Here is a 13,233-nt window from a genome sequence, read left to right on the forward strand (position 1 = left end):
GCTTCCACAACCACTGGCCCACGTAGGTGCACAATACAGTTGTGTGTTTTTTCTTTTTTTTTTTTAGAAATGAAATCACTTTTTATTTTCCAGTGCTTTTTCTAATAAATGGATGAGGACACTGGCCTGATAAAATGTCAGTTCTCTTAAAGAAGAAATTCTAATGATGAAAACCACATTTAACAATCATGGAAGGTTTTTTCTTTTCGGTGTTTCCAGCTGGTTCAACTTTATTCACTGTGAAATCATAATGTAAATGAAAATGTCTGTTCCTCTTTGTTTTAGTGGAGTTAATGCTATTCACAATTGTCTTCAGATATTCAGAAATAATAGCACTTTCGCACATCATTTATGGAAGCATTTAATGCAAACGAATGTAGCTATTATCAGAACTGTAGGCTACTGACTTCTGTGGGTCTTTTAAAAAAGGACTGAGGAATCTCTCTTATTAATGTAGAAGCACTTGCAGGAAAGTGACAGACATTAAGATTCATAGGATTTCTGCCCCTCTTTCACTGAACCTTGTCCACATCCCATCCGAAAATTAAATTATTTAGACACATATTAAAGAATAGGCTTCAGGAACAAAAGGGACAACAGAATGATGGCATTAGCCTAATTGCTCTGTGGTCTGGAGACAGCTCAGAATTGCTGTGAATACAGCCAAGAGTATTCAGGAGGACCTTTTCAAGACTATTCTCTTGCTTTTGATTTTCTCCACTCTGAAACACACACACACACACACACACACACACACACACACACACTCTCTCTCTCTCTCTCTCTCTCTCTCTCCCATACACACACACACACACATACTCTCTCTCTCTCTCTCTCTCTCCCATACACACACACACACACACACACACACACACACGCACGCAAACCCCTCCATCCCACTGCATTTCAAAACATTCTAAATGATAGTTTGAGTGTCTTTTGTTCTAAAGAGCTGACTTTTGAAGGAAAATAATGAAGAGGAAAAGAAAAAGGAAGGTATACCGAGTGAGTGGGAAAGTTTACCAGACAGATCTTGTGAAACCAAATATTGTCTGTTTCGTTTTGACACATCTAAGTCGTCTTTACCTTCCTGGTTAAAAAGTCACATAATCCAGGTCTATGGTTTTTCCACCAACAAATCAACATCGAACTATCCTGATTATGGTCTTTGGGTACTATTGCCTAAGAAAGCCTGCCGTGTTTTATTTGTTGTTACCTTCTCCTTTTTTGGCACAAGGATATGTACCATTAATTCAGGAATAGCTCTGGACCGTGATTGATGAAGACATTGTTTTTACTGATAACTTTTTTTCTTTTTTTACCTGTAATGAATATCACAATGTTGACTATTTAGAGTTCCCTCTCATCTGTACAATCAGGAAATCCGTGGAAAATAGCTTAATTTTCAACATGTTTCCCTACATAAATAAACATTAAATTCTTTTTCTAGAGTGTATTTCTAGGAGTAGAGTTTTTATTTCACCTAGAAGATGCCTGCTATTGGTCACCAATAATTTCCTTGGTCTTGTATGCAGTCATGAGCAAATGGGGCACCAGTGTCCCTGTATCCAGATTTGTACTCATTCCTCCACACACTGGGCTTCAGAAGAGGGAGAAAGGATCCTATTAAAGACAACGGTCACCTCGTGTGGAAGAAGCTGGTGTCTGTAGTAACTAGAAGAGTCTAGTCAGATCACGTCTTCTGCAAGTCTCCCAAAGTGGCTGGATATCCCAACACTAATCATTCCTTTTGGCTCAGGAATAATCTTAGTCCACAAAGGGGACAAGGAAATCCTGCTTACACAGGTTTGTCTGTAGCGTGTGTCCCCAGCACGGGAGACCCCAGTCCCGTCCTGCTCACACAGGGCAGGTGCTGCTAACAAAACGTGCCAGGACTTGAGGAAAGAAACACCACCCAACTCCACTTGGGTTCCTCGGTCCCCGGTTTCCTTCCTGCGATGTGGCTTCCCCGTGTGCTTGGGGTCCCTCTGGGGGGGCTGTGGGTGGTGAGGGCCTGTGGGAGTCTGACAGACAGACCTGTGCGTGCAGTAGATGTTGTCTACAGGAGGACAGAGTCTTGTCCCTGTGTCTCTACTTTCTTTAAATGTCTATGGGTCTGGTTATAATGAAGAAATATAAAGCCACGCAGCATTATTACTTAACTCTTACTAACACTTTATCATCCTCTCAGTCAGGAAGCCCCAGTAACACAGGTGTTTCGCAGAACTCGTCACGGTCGTTGATGCTTCAACGGTGCCCTCGTGTTGAGGAAGTTTGGAAAGTTGGGTCCGAGGTAGGAGCCCTGAGAACTTGCTGGGAACCCAGTGCCCTGGTGTGCCCCGGGGTCCCCATCCCGTTCTGAGTGGCTCTTGTTGGAGCACCGGCAGGGAGGAGGCACAGAAGACTCCTCCGGGTGCTCTGAGGACGACATGCCCAGTGCCCAGGGGTGGCTTGCTTTTTCCCCGGTCAGCGAAACAGCCGACGGGAGTGATTTCTAAAGCAAGTGCTCTTGTGGGCGAGCTTGCAATTTTGCGTTGCTGGAAGCAAGTTAATGATCCGATGCATTTGGAGATTTGTCTAAATCCCTTTTCCTCGCTTTAAAGAGATGAAAATGTCCCCTTTCCTCGAGCTGAAATTAGTGAATATTAATATATCACGGTACGCTTTTAAAAGATGGTTTGATGTTTGGACATAACCATTGACAACGGTATTTCCTGTGTGGAAATGAATGATAGTTTTACAGCGGCTTGATTTGTACACACCTGAACTTACAATGGCCTAATTAAATACGGACTTTTACCCTAATTAAATACGGACTCTACAAATCCATACCGGATATTTCAGCTGGTTTTCATAAATTAGCTCTATTCAAATAATAACAAAACTTCCTCTGTTTTTAATAGAAAAAATATGTATGTTTTCAGGGAGCTCTGGAAAGTGCCTCCGGCTTGAATATGTTTCGTATTTCCTATCTGTGCAACGGCATCCATCGAAGGATATTGGCCCAGATGCCATACCGTCTTTCAATTAAATTACCGTGAGCACTTCTATTTTTAAACAATAGAGTCTACAGAAAGCAGTCATATTAATTTAGAAATAGGAGAACTACGTATTTTTGTTTATGTTCCGTGAAACAGCATCGCACTGTTTTGTCTCCTTTCCTTTCCTTTCCTCTTTTCTTTTGTTTTCTTTTCTTTTTTCTTTTCTCTTCTCTATTTTCTTTCCTTTCCTTTTCCTTTCTTCCCTTCCCTTCCTTCCCTTCCTTTTCTTTTCTTTTCTTTTCTTTTCTTTTCTTTTCTTTTCTAAGCCACAAACAGGTATTTCTGTGGTGCTGTGATCCCAGGGTCTCCCCATCTGGCTAGTTGCCTCGTTGGCTATAAAGCTGCTAATCCAAGAAGGCAACGCAGAGCTGGTCTCTCTGCACGGCAGGGGTTAGGAACTTGCCGGTGCTGTTCCCCGTCCCGCCTCTGTGTCCATCCCATATATTAATTTATTGACTTGATTCAGTGAGTGTTTACCGATGCTCAGAGACTGATGCTTTGTTACATGCTTTTTGACGAAATTAGAAAGAAAAGAGTCTGATGAATCCCGTGTTCTGCTGTCCTGCAAATTTCTGCTCTGTTGCTACACCTCGGAGACCTTTGCCTGTGTGGGAAGCCCCGGCTGAACCCTGGAGGCCCACGGGCCCCGTTTGGGCTTCTGTTTTGTTGCTAAGCAGCCCTGTACTTTTGGTGGCAACACAGTTCATTCTCTGGGTTCAGCTTTTGCTTCTACAGAACGTGCGCTCTGACAGTGCCCGTCTCATTAGGTTGTCTTAAGAATTCACCGGCTAATTCATGGAAAGTACTTTTATTTATTTACTCGGCAAATATTTATTGTATAACCTATCGGATGCTGATGAGGTTCTGGGCACTTGGAAGACATCAGTGGAGCAAAACCAAATTCCTCGCTCCCTTCCCGAATGTGTATTCTGCCTGGAGACCGGGGATGGGAAGGAAAGGAAAATAAACGATACAGATGAACATGATGAGGAAGCAGATTTTCTGGAAAGTCAAGAGCAGTAGGGCAATATGGGGAAATGGAACAGAGTATATGGATTGGGGGTGTTGGGGGGGAAAGCTAACAGCAGTTTTAAATGGGGGTGCCGGTTAGACCTCATCAAGAAGCTGGCGTCCAAGCACAGACCAGAGGGAGGGGAGACCGTGGGCTCACGGAGAGGCGAGGAACACCAGTGCTCGTGAGGGTCTCAGGGTGGGAGCAGCACAAAGGCCAGTGTGGCTGAAGGAGGACAGAAGTCACCGCGGAGACCCAAGAAACAAGGGGGGCGGGGCCTTCCTTAGGATCTCGGCACCTAGCGGCCGCCCTGGGTAATGTGACACAGGTCCTGTTTGAGGGGTCGGCTCTGGGGTGAGACCAGACATTCCAGGATCCGGGTGGAAACGAGGACTGCCCCATTAATCCGGGGGAGAGGGGTGGGTGTTAGCGGGAAGTCGGAGAGACGCGGCTGCCTTTTGGAAGGAGTTTGGGGCTGAGGTAGCACCGGTTCGTGACAGGTGAGGGAAGAAGCGTCCCGGGGACGAGGAAATGAGGAAGCCCCGGGCCGGTTTGGCCTGGGCCCCGGCAGGCGTCGCCCCCCTGTGCACCTGCGTGATGGGGGAGGCTGTGGGGAGCGAGGCGTGGGGCTGGAGAAGGAGCTCAGTGTTGGGAATGTGCCGGCGGAATGAACACAGAGCCCGACGCTTGACAAGAATTCAAAAGATAGTGTCGAAGTCCATGGTTTGTCTCTAATATTTAATGGCTGCTGTGGAGGCAGCCTGTGCCGGGCCTTGTGGCTCAGGGCCAGTGGCGAAGGGGACAGGTGTCCGTCTCTGGAAACGGACGAACCACTTTCCGCGCTCCCCGACCGTCCGAGCCACGTGGAGGCGGGCCTGTCCGCCTCCCTGGCTCTCCTGGGCCTGGCTGGCACTGCGGGGCCACCAACTAGAAGGAGCCGGTGATTTCGCTTTCTTTTCTTGCCAGGTGGTGGCCGCCGGGTGAGGCCCCGAGGAGAGGCTGAGTCAGTGCTGCGTGGCCTGGCCTTCCAGGCCCGCGGAAGCTGTGATGGAGCAGCCCGTGTCTGGAGGCACGGAGCTTGGGGCGGTCGGTCGTGCCGCCGGGAGACCCTGCGACGGGGTGCCACGGGCCTCTCCCCCTTCCCGGGTCCTGCTCGGCGTCCCCACTGCTGTTGAGGCCAACGATCTGGGTCAGCCCGCCTCCTCCTGTGTGTCCCCTACCCTGTGAGCCACAGTGTGGCCTCTGCAGTATGGCTTCGTTTTATCCCTGCTTCTCCAGCCTTGTAGCTGCTATGCCAGCCCCTCCTCTTCTCAACCACGTTGATGTTACTTGCGGAACCTTCCGGCTACTTGTCCAGTTCTGGGTTTTCCTTTTATCCCGGGTTTGCATACCACTAGGCAAGTCTTTCTTTCTTTCTTTCTTTCTTTCTTTCTTTCTTTCTTTCTTTCTTTCTTTCTTTCTCTTTCTTTCCTTCTTTCCTTTCTTTTTCTTTCTCTTTCTTTCTTTTTCTTTCTTTCCTTCTTTATTTCTTTCCCTCTTTCTTTTTCTTTCTTTCTTTTTCTTTATTTCCTTCTTTCTTTCCTTCTTTCCTTCTTTCCTTCTTTCCTTCTTTCTTTCTTTCTTTCTTTCTTTCTTTCTTTCTTTCTTTCTTTCTTTCTTCTTTCCTTCCTTCCTTCCTTCCTTCCTTCCTTCCTTCCTTCCTTCCTTCTTTCATGTTTATTTATTTTCGGAGAAAGTGGAAGAGGGGCAGAGAGGGGGAGAGAGGGGATCCCAAGCAGGCTCCATGTTGTCCGTGTGGAGTCAGAGGTGGGGATCCCACTCACCAACAGTGAGATCATGACCTGAGCCTACATCAAGAGTCTGACGCTTCACTGACTGAGCCACTCAGACACCCCCAGGCAAGTCTTTCCAGAGCTGACGGAATTAGGGAAATTCTTTTCCAAAATGCAAGCTTCTTTATTCTTTCATCATTCTGGTAGGTAAATAGGTTTTTGAGAGCCCACCAAGTGCCAATTATTGGGCTGATATTTGTATGTTGTGGTTGGGCCTTGGATGGCATCAGCCAAGAGGGTACAAACCATCTGGAAGTAAATGACCACACGACACATTTACTTATTAGAAATAAATGCGGAGCGCCGGGGTGGCTCAGTTGGTTAAGGCTTGGACTCTTGGTTTTGGCTCAGGTCACGATCTCACTATTTGTGGGTTCGAGCCCGGCCTCAGGTTCCACACTGACAGCCCAGAGCCTGCTTGGGATCTCTCGCTCCCTCTCTCTCTGCCCCTCCCCTCCTCACTCTCTTTCTCTCAAAATAAATGAACTTAAAAAAATTAAATAAAAGAAAGAAAGGAAGAAATACAGTATCATGAGTACAGGATGCAGGTGGTGTTTCTGAGTGTTGGGGGTGTCACTGTCACTGTTGGTGGCATTTCCCGATGTGCCCGTCCGTCTGGCCAGTGCTTGGGTTGCTTTCTCCCAGGCGTGTTCCCTCCCGTCCAGACCCCTCTCCTCCCTCAAGGCTTCCGCTTGTCGGGAGCACCGCCCTTCCCCACCTTTCCTTGGACACAACTATGTAGTTTTTTTTTTTAACTGAGTTCCTACAGTTCTGAGTACTCAGCACTTTTTTATCACTAAAAAGCCTGTTCTGTTCCTAGCGTTCTGAGCACACGGAGGAAGCTTCCTGTGTCTGCCCGTCGTCCATGTGGCTCCCGTGGGGCAGGTGCCAGGAAAGGCCAGTGGCCCTGCTCTGATGCTCTTTACCACAGTAAAACATATGGTATTTTACGAAGCTGCGTGAACGCAAAAGAAATTTTAATCGGATGGACTCATTGTTTCAAATGAAGTGAAAACACCTTTTACAGTTCTTGTGGCCATTTCAATCCGAGCAGCCCTTCTGAGTCCTTTGAAAGGAAGGGGCCCATGCGGGCTGCACACAGCTTCGTGGGTTTCTCAGGGAAATGCCTGTGTGTTGTTCCCCTTCAACTTCACACAGACCAACAATGCGACGTGAAGTGTATTTTTATTCCACTGGGAATATCCGAGATGTGCCTGCGTTTCCTGAGACATACATTCCTGGTTTCGCATAGCCAAATATTGCTTCAGATATTTGTTTGCTTGTTTTTTAATTAAATATTTATTTTTGGGAGAAGAGAGAAAGAGTGCAAGTGGGTGAGGGATGGTGGGGGGACAGAGGATCCGAAGTGGCTCTGCATGGACAGCAGAGCCCGACGCTGGGCTCGAACCTGTGAACCATGAGATCATGACCTGAGCTGAGCCACCCAGGCGCCCCTGCTTATTATTTTTTTTTAAATAGAACCTCTCATCGAAAGAATTACAAATTAGAAAAGGGTAGGACTTCAGTGTGCCCCAGAGGTCTTAAGTTTTACTGAAAGACTGAAAAATTGTATCTATAAAGAAAACTTATAGAATTTTGTATTTTTCTAGGAATTTCAGAATGGTTGGACATTACCTGTTTGTTTATATGTTCATAATGTTTAAAAAAGCTCTTAATAGGAAGAGACTTTTCTAACAGATAATACTCTATTATCTATGAGTAGATATTCATCTTTTTTAAAGCCTGTACAAAACTTCATAATTAATGATGGTGATTTAGATTTATCCAAAGTCAGAAATAATATAAAGATGACTGCTATCACTGTGTCTACTGAAGTCTAAAGAAAAGACAAAAAGGAATTTTAAACATTGGATAGGGAGAGATTAACATGTCTTTATTTGCAGGCGATAAGGTTGCTGTGGACAAATCCAAAATAATCCGTTGTCCTGAAATAATATGGGAATGGAGCACGTTTGCTGAGAATGAGGTCAACATACAAAAACCAACAGCACTTTTATATGCTAGTCATAACCGTTGTAACAAAGATAGCATTCACGATTTCTACAGTGTTTCCAGGGCTCTGGGAATAAACTGAATATGTGTAAAATCTCAATAGGGAAAATTATGAAGCATCACTGAATATTTGAATACATGGAGATACACTTCCCTTTCATAGCTAGAAAATACTTTATCTTAAACATGTGAATACTTCCCAAATTAGTCTTCCGGTTTCGCTAACTTCCGACCAATATCTAACGCAGGTTTTTCACAGACCTGCACTGACTTATCATAAAATTGCGAGGGGAGAACAGGTGGTCAGGGGTAGTTAGAAAAGCCTGACGAATTACAAGGTTGAGGAATTTGTCCTCCCAAATACTGTGATTTAATATAAATCCATAGCGATTAAGGTGGTGTTATATTATTAGGGAAATAGATGCAGAAAGCAATGTGCATCATGAAGAGCCCAGAAGCAGACGGTATTGGTGTCCTAGGACTATTATTACAAAACACCACATGCTGGGGGGCTTGAACAACAGAAGTGTGTTCTCTCAGTTCTGGGATCTAGAAGTCCACAGTCACGGCATCCACAGGACCATGCTTTCTCTTGAGGCTCTGGGGAAGAATATTTCTTGTCTCACCTGGCTTCTGGCATTGTCTGTGATCCGTGGGTCCTAGGCTGGCAGGTGCATCCTGGCAACCTCTGCCTTCACTGTTGTATGGACCTCTACCCTGTGTCCCCATGTCCATGTTTCCCTCTTATGTTGGATTGGGTTCCACGATTTCATCTTAACATGATTATGCCTGCAAAGACCCTATTTCCAAACAAGTCACACACACAACCTCTGGGGATTAGGCTTTGAACATAGTTTAGGGACACACAACTCAGCCTACACCACAGACCAATGCATATGTGGAATTGTGACACCACAAAGGCCACCATTTCAATAGAATAAATGCTACTAGAAAACTTGGTTGTTTGGGGGCACCTGGGTGGCTCAGTCGGTTAAGCATCCGACTTTTGATTTCCACTCGGGTTGTAATCTCACAGTTCGTAAGTTCCAGCCCCACATTGGGCTCTGTGCTGACAGTGCGGAGCCTGCTTGAGATTCTCCCTCTCCCTCTCTCTCTCTGCCCCTCCCCTGCTGGTGTTATCTCTGTCTCTCTCAAAATAAATAAATAAACTTTAAAAAGTTCGTCATTTACATGTGTCAAGAAAGTGAGGATTCATGACCTGAAAAAGAAAGAAAAGAAAGTCCATGTAAATATCAAGCAGAATGAGTTGTGCATTTGCAGTTATTTCTTAGGAGTTTGTTCTGAGGAAATTATCCACGCTCTCCAGAATTCGGGCTTCTTCCTCTCAGATGAGGCTAATCGGACCAACACCCTGTTTTATTGGGAGGATTATGTTAGATGCAAGAGAATCTATGTGTTCAGTGCCCACGACAGCAAAAGCCCGCAGCCCATATCAGTTTTCCATCCTTCTCTTTCAAATTCCATATTTCCATCTCCAAATGTGAAACTGGGCAGAGGCCATCAGTTAGAGGGTACTTTTGGTTTACACAGGTAGATTTCTAAGAACTTTTCTTATTAAAAAAATAAAGTTTCTTGTGTTGTATGAAAGGAGAGTGGGTTAGCACTCCCCTTGCCAAGGATGGGAGAGATCCCTCCGCCAACCCCCCCCGCCAATCCCCCCCCTTCATCCCCCACCCCCTGCCCCCACCTGACTGCATGCATATGATCAAGGCACTGCCACCTCATGGTGGCTTCTAACTAATCATCTTTTGCTACTCTTCTAGTGTGGGGACAGATGGCAGGTACGCTTGGGGTGAGTACAGCATACAGTATAGACCAATTACATCACTATGTTGTACACCAGAAATGAATATAACGTTGTGAGCCAACCCTACTAAAAAACGAGTTTCCTTCCCATCTGGATGTCAGTTGGGCAAATCTCAAATGTACAGAAGCATAGCTTTCTTAAATAGTACTTAGTTATCATTGAACTTACACCTGGAACATTCCAAGGGCTAGTTCTCACATGCTTTGATCTTTTCCTGTATTTGGATTTTAGTGTGGGAAAATTTGCCTGCAGGATTCCTTTTTGCCTCCAAGTGGGGATTGACCACCCAATACGTTAAACCCCACACGCCAGAAACCAACCAACCAAAGAAAGAAAAAAAGAGTATTCTTAATATAGCAGAGAATAATATTGCAGTGAGAAATTGTGGAGCTGGATTTGTGGTTCCAGATGATAAATTTGGGTCAATTTTGACTTTCCAGACCTAGCTGGATAACTCTCCACTACCAGTGGCCTCTTGTAAAAGCTTCAGATGAATGTGTATTGATGAATGTGGTTGAGTTGTGTTAGCATGCAAATCTCTTTATGTATCAGTTTATAAAATTTCTGTACCACAGTTCTGGATTTTTCTTCCTCTCTTAAAGTAGAAAAATGAACTGATACCTCCGAATGAACTGCTTTTATTTAGAGATAAATAACACACAGTTTATCCTTTAATTGGAAATTTATCAATAGAGTTGGTTATTACCATTCTGGGATTCTGGTTTAGTTACCGTAGGACCGTGTTCAGTCTATGTTGCTACATAAGATAATAATAAAAGAGTATAATGGCTTAAAAAAAAAGGGATCTTTATTGCATACTTTGTTGAAATTCGATATTTTAAAAAGCCTGTAAAGCCATGAGGCTGTAGGAAATCATTTGCTCTCTGCCGATGTGTGATGTGTGTGGAGGTAATTTCTGACTCTGATAGGGACCCGCACAGAATGACCATCGATGCTACTTGGGACTGTGGTTTTCATCATCCTGGTCTTTGCATGAGTTTATTTTCACCAAGGAAATAAGTTCCCCCCACCATCATGGTAACTGACCACTCTTCAGGCTTTATTAGGCTTTCCCTTTATAAACCAAGGTCCAAATATGTAGCTCTAAGCAGCTATCAATGCTAACCATGTCTAGCTCGACTGGAATGCTGAGCTCGTAGTCAAAACTTTTGGGGAAATAAAATTTTGAAGCTTCTGTGCAGACCTTGCTAGTTACTAACTTTGGTCTTAAGAAGGTACCATGTGAAGCATTAAGCAACATTTAACACACGTGTATCGACTTATTATACGATGATTTTTGAAATTATCCATCTAAAAATTATTTTAAGGGTATTTCTCCTTTTTTTGCCTTCTCTCATGTATTTATAGAAGAGTTATTAGTGTCCATCCCATACGGGGGGGGGGGGGGATTTATACCCCCTATTTCATTTTCATCCCAGCTCTGTGAAATAGAGGGTGTCACTGGCCATTGTTGTTGGTACCTTGTGTTTTGCAAATGAGAAACCAAAGATTGAAGGAAGTATTAGGCTCACGATTCCCAAAATAGTAAGTGTTGAGTGAATAGAGTGTAAGAAAAACAAACAAAAAACTCTCAGAAAACATTTGTGGGGGGTCCTTAATGATTCAGAGAATGTGATGCTCTGGTGATTACTAAAACAGTGAAAGAAGAGGAGAGAAGGAGAAGGAAAGGAAAGGAAAGGAAAAAAGAAAAGAAGAAAAGAAAAAGGAAACAAAATATTTGAGAAGCTATTGATAGGTAGGGATAGCACTACATAGATTAAATCCTATCAGGCTTGAGTTTCCTATTTTGTTACAAAATTGTTGCCTGATTACGAATTCTGAAATGAGAAAGCAGTTTGAAAGAGACACATTTTCATTTTATTTTCCTTCTTTTCCCTTTTGGTTTGTTCACTTGTCACAAGGAAAATTCCACTGAAATACTTGAATTTTCCTAATAGTCTGTGATGATTACCTTAGAGCACTAGAGGCAGTACAGAATACCCAGGTGTGTGGTCTAGGGAGGCGAGTGCTTCGTCCTGACTCATCAGCGGCAGCCTGTCTTCTTGAAGACCAGGTAGGGTTGAAAAGCCACAGAAAGATACTGATGGGAGCCTTGCAAATATTTCATTATTTTCTCATGGGGCATCAGGAGCCACATTTTCATTGTGCTTTCTAAACAGACCTTCCTCCCTCCCTCCCTTCCTTCCTTCCTCCCTCCCTCCTTCCCTCCCTCCTTCCTCCCTCCCTCCCTCCCTTCCTTCCTCCCTCCCCCTCTCTCCCTCCTTCTTTCCTTCCTTCCTTCCTTCCTTCCTTCCTCACCCCTCTCCCCTCCCCCTTCCTTCCTTCCTTCCTTCCTTCCTTCCTTCCTTCCTTCCTTCCTAAATCTGCACTTGCATTGCAAAACAATACAAGTTTTTGCCATGAAAAGAAATATCCACTTTGAAGTGAGACTATGCAGGAGTTGCCCACAGCATGCAGCCTTCGGCAAAGCACTTAGCATTTTGAACCTCAGTCTCCCATACGTGGAAGGGAGATCATATTATCCACTCTCAAATTTCTTATAAAGACGGTATGATACAGATGTGCATGGATCTGTTCCAGTGCTTGGGACACTAAACACTAAATGCTATTTTCATTTCTTTCTCAATATCATTTTAGTACTTGTCTCCGACAAAGCATTTTATTTTGACATAAACACACCAATTTTAAAGTATGAGCCTGTGATCGCAGTCTGAAGCAAAAGTGTCAATGTTTTTCAACCAAGTTAAGTTTATTAAATAAAAAAAGCCTATTATTTTCAGGGTGCCGTATCTGGTGCAACGGAGGATGAAGTCAAGTGAAGCATGAACTTTGTTCCTAAGGTATATATGATCTAATTGAATCTTGAGGAAAAAGTTAAAAATTACTGGGTTAGCTGGTAGGGTGGATCTTACATAATGGTGAATAATCTAGATGGTAAAGAGTGGCTTGGATTATGAAAGCAACGGTCAGAGATGTAAGGACTTCCACAGAAAGTACTGCGGTTCTAAGGGTTATCAGGGACATTCATAAGATGCCAACTAAAATAAATATATTGATGAATTATTTAAAGACAGAGCAAGATAAATATAGACATCCCTCAGTTTAATTATGGACTAGAATCCGGCAGCAAAATTTAAAGGGTATTTTTTAAGAGAATCCCACTGAAAGGCTCATTGCTTCGTGCTCCTAACATTTGGAGCTTTTGTGGCTTTTATCACTACCAAATCTTTTACTGTTACAGTAATTTATATAGTCATCTCCCTTCAATATATAAAATACTTTTCACAGGAAGAGATTTTTTTTCTTTTGGGATCTCAGATGCTCTTCTCATAGAATCAGCATTAATAATGTCAGGAGTCGGGGCGCCTGGGTGGCTCAGTCGGTTGAGCATCCGACTTCGGCTAAGGTCATGATCTCGCGGTCCGTGAGTTCAAGCCCCGCGTCGGGCTCTGTGCTGACCGCTCAGAGCCTGGAGCCTGTTTCGGA

General features: G+C 44.1%; 1 pseudogene; it reads left to right on the top strand.

Annotated features, from left to right (window-relative positions):
- Positions 1–9,493: 9,493 nt before the first annotated feature.
- On the top strand, positions 9,494–9,668 carry LOC121044651 (uncharacterized; annotated as a pseudogene).
- Positions 9,669–13,233: the final 3,565 nt, after the last annotated feature.

The sequence above is a fragment of the Herpailurus yagouaroundi genome, unplaced genomic scaffold (assembly GCF_014898765.1).
Source record: "Herpailurus yagouaroundi ecotype Mexico unplaced genomic scaffold, PumYag 188, whole genome shotgun sequence".
Lineage (NCBI taxonomy): Eukaryota > Metazoa > Chordata > Mammalia > Carnivora > Felidae > Herpailurus > Herpailurus yagouaroundi.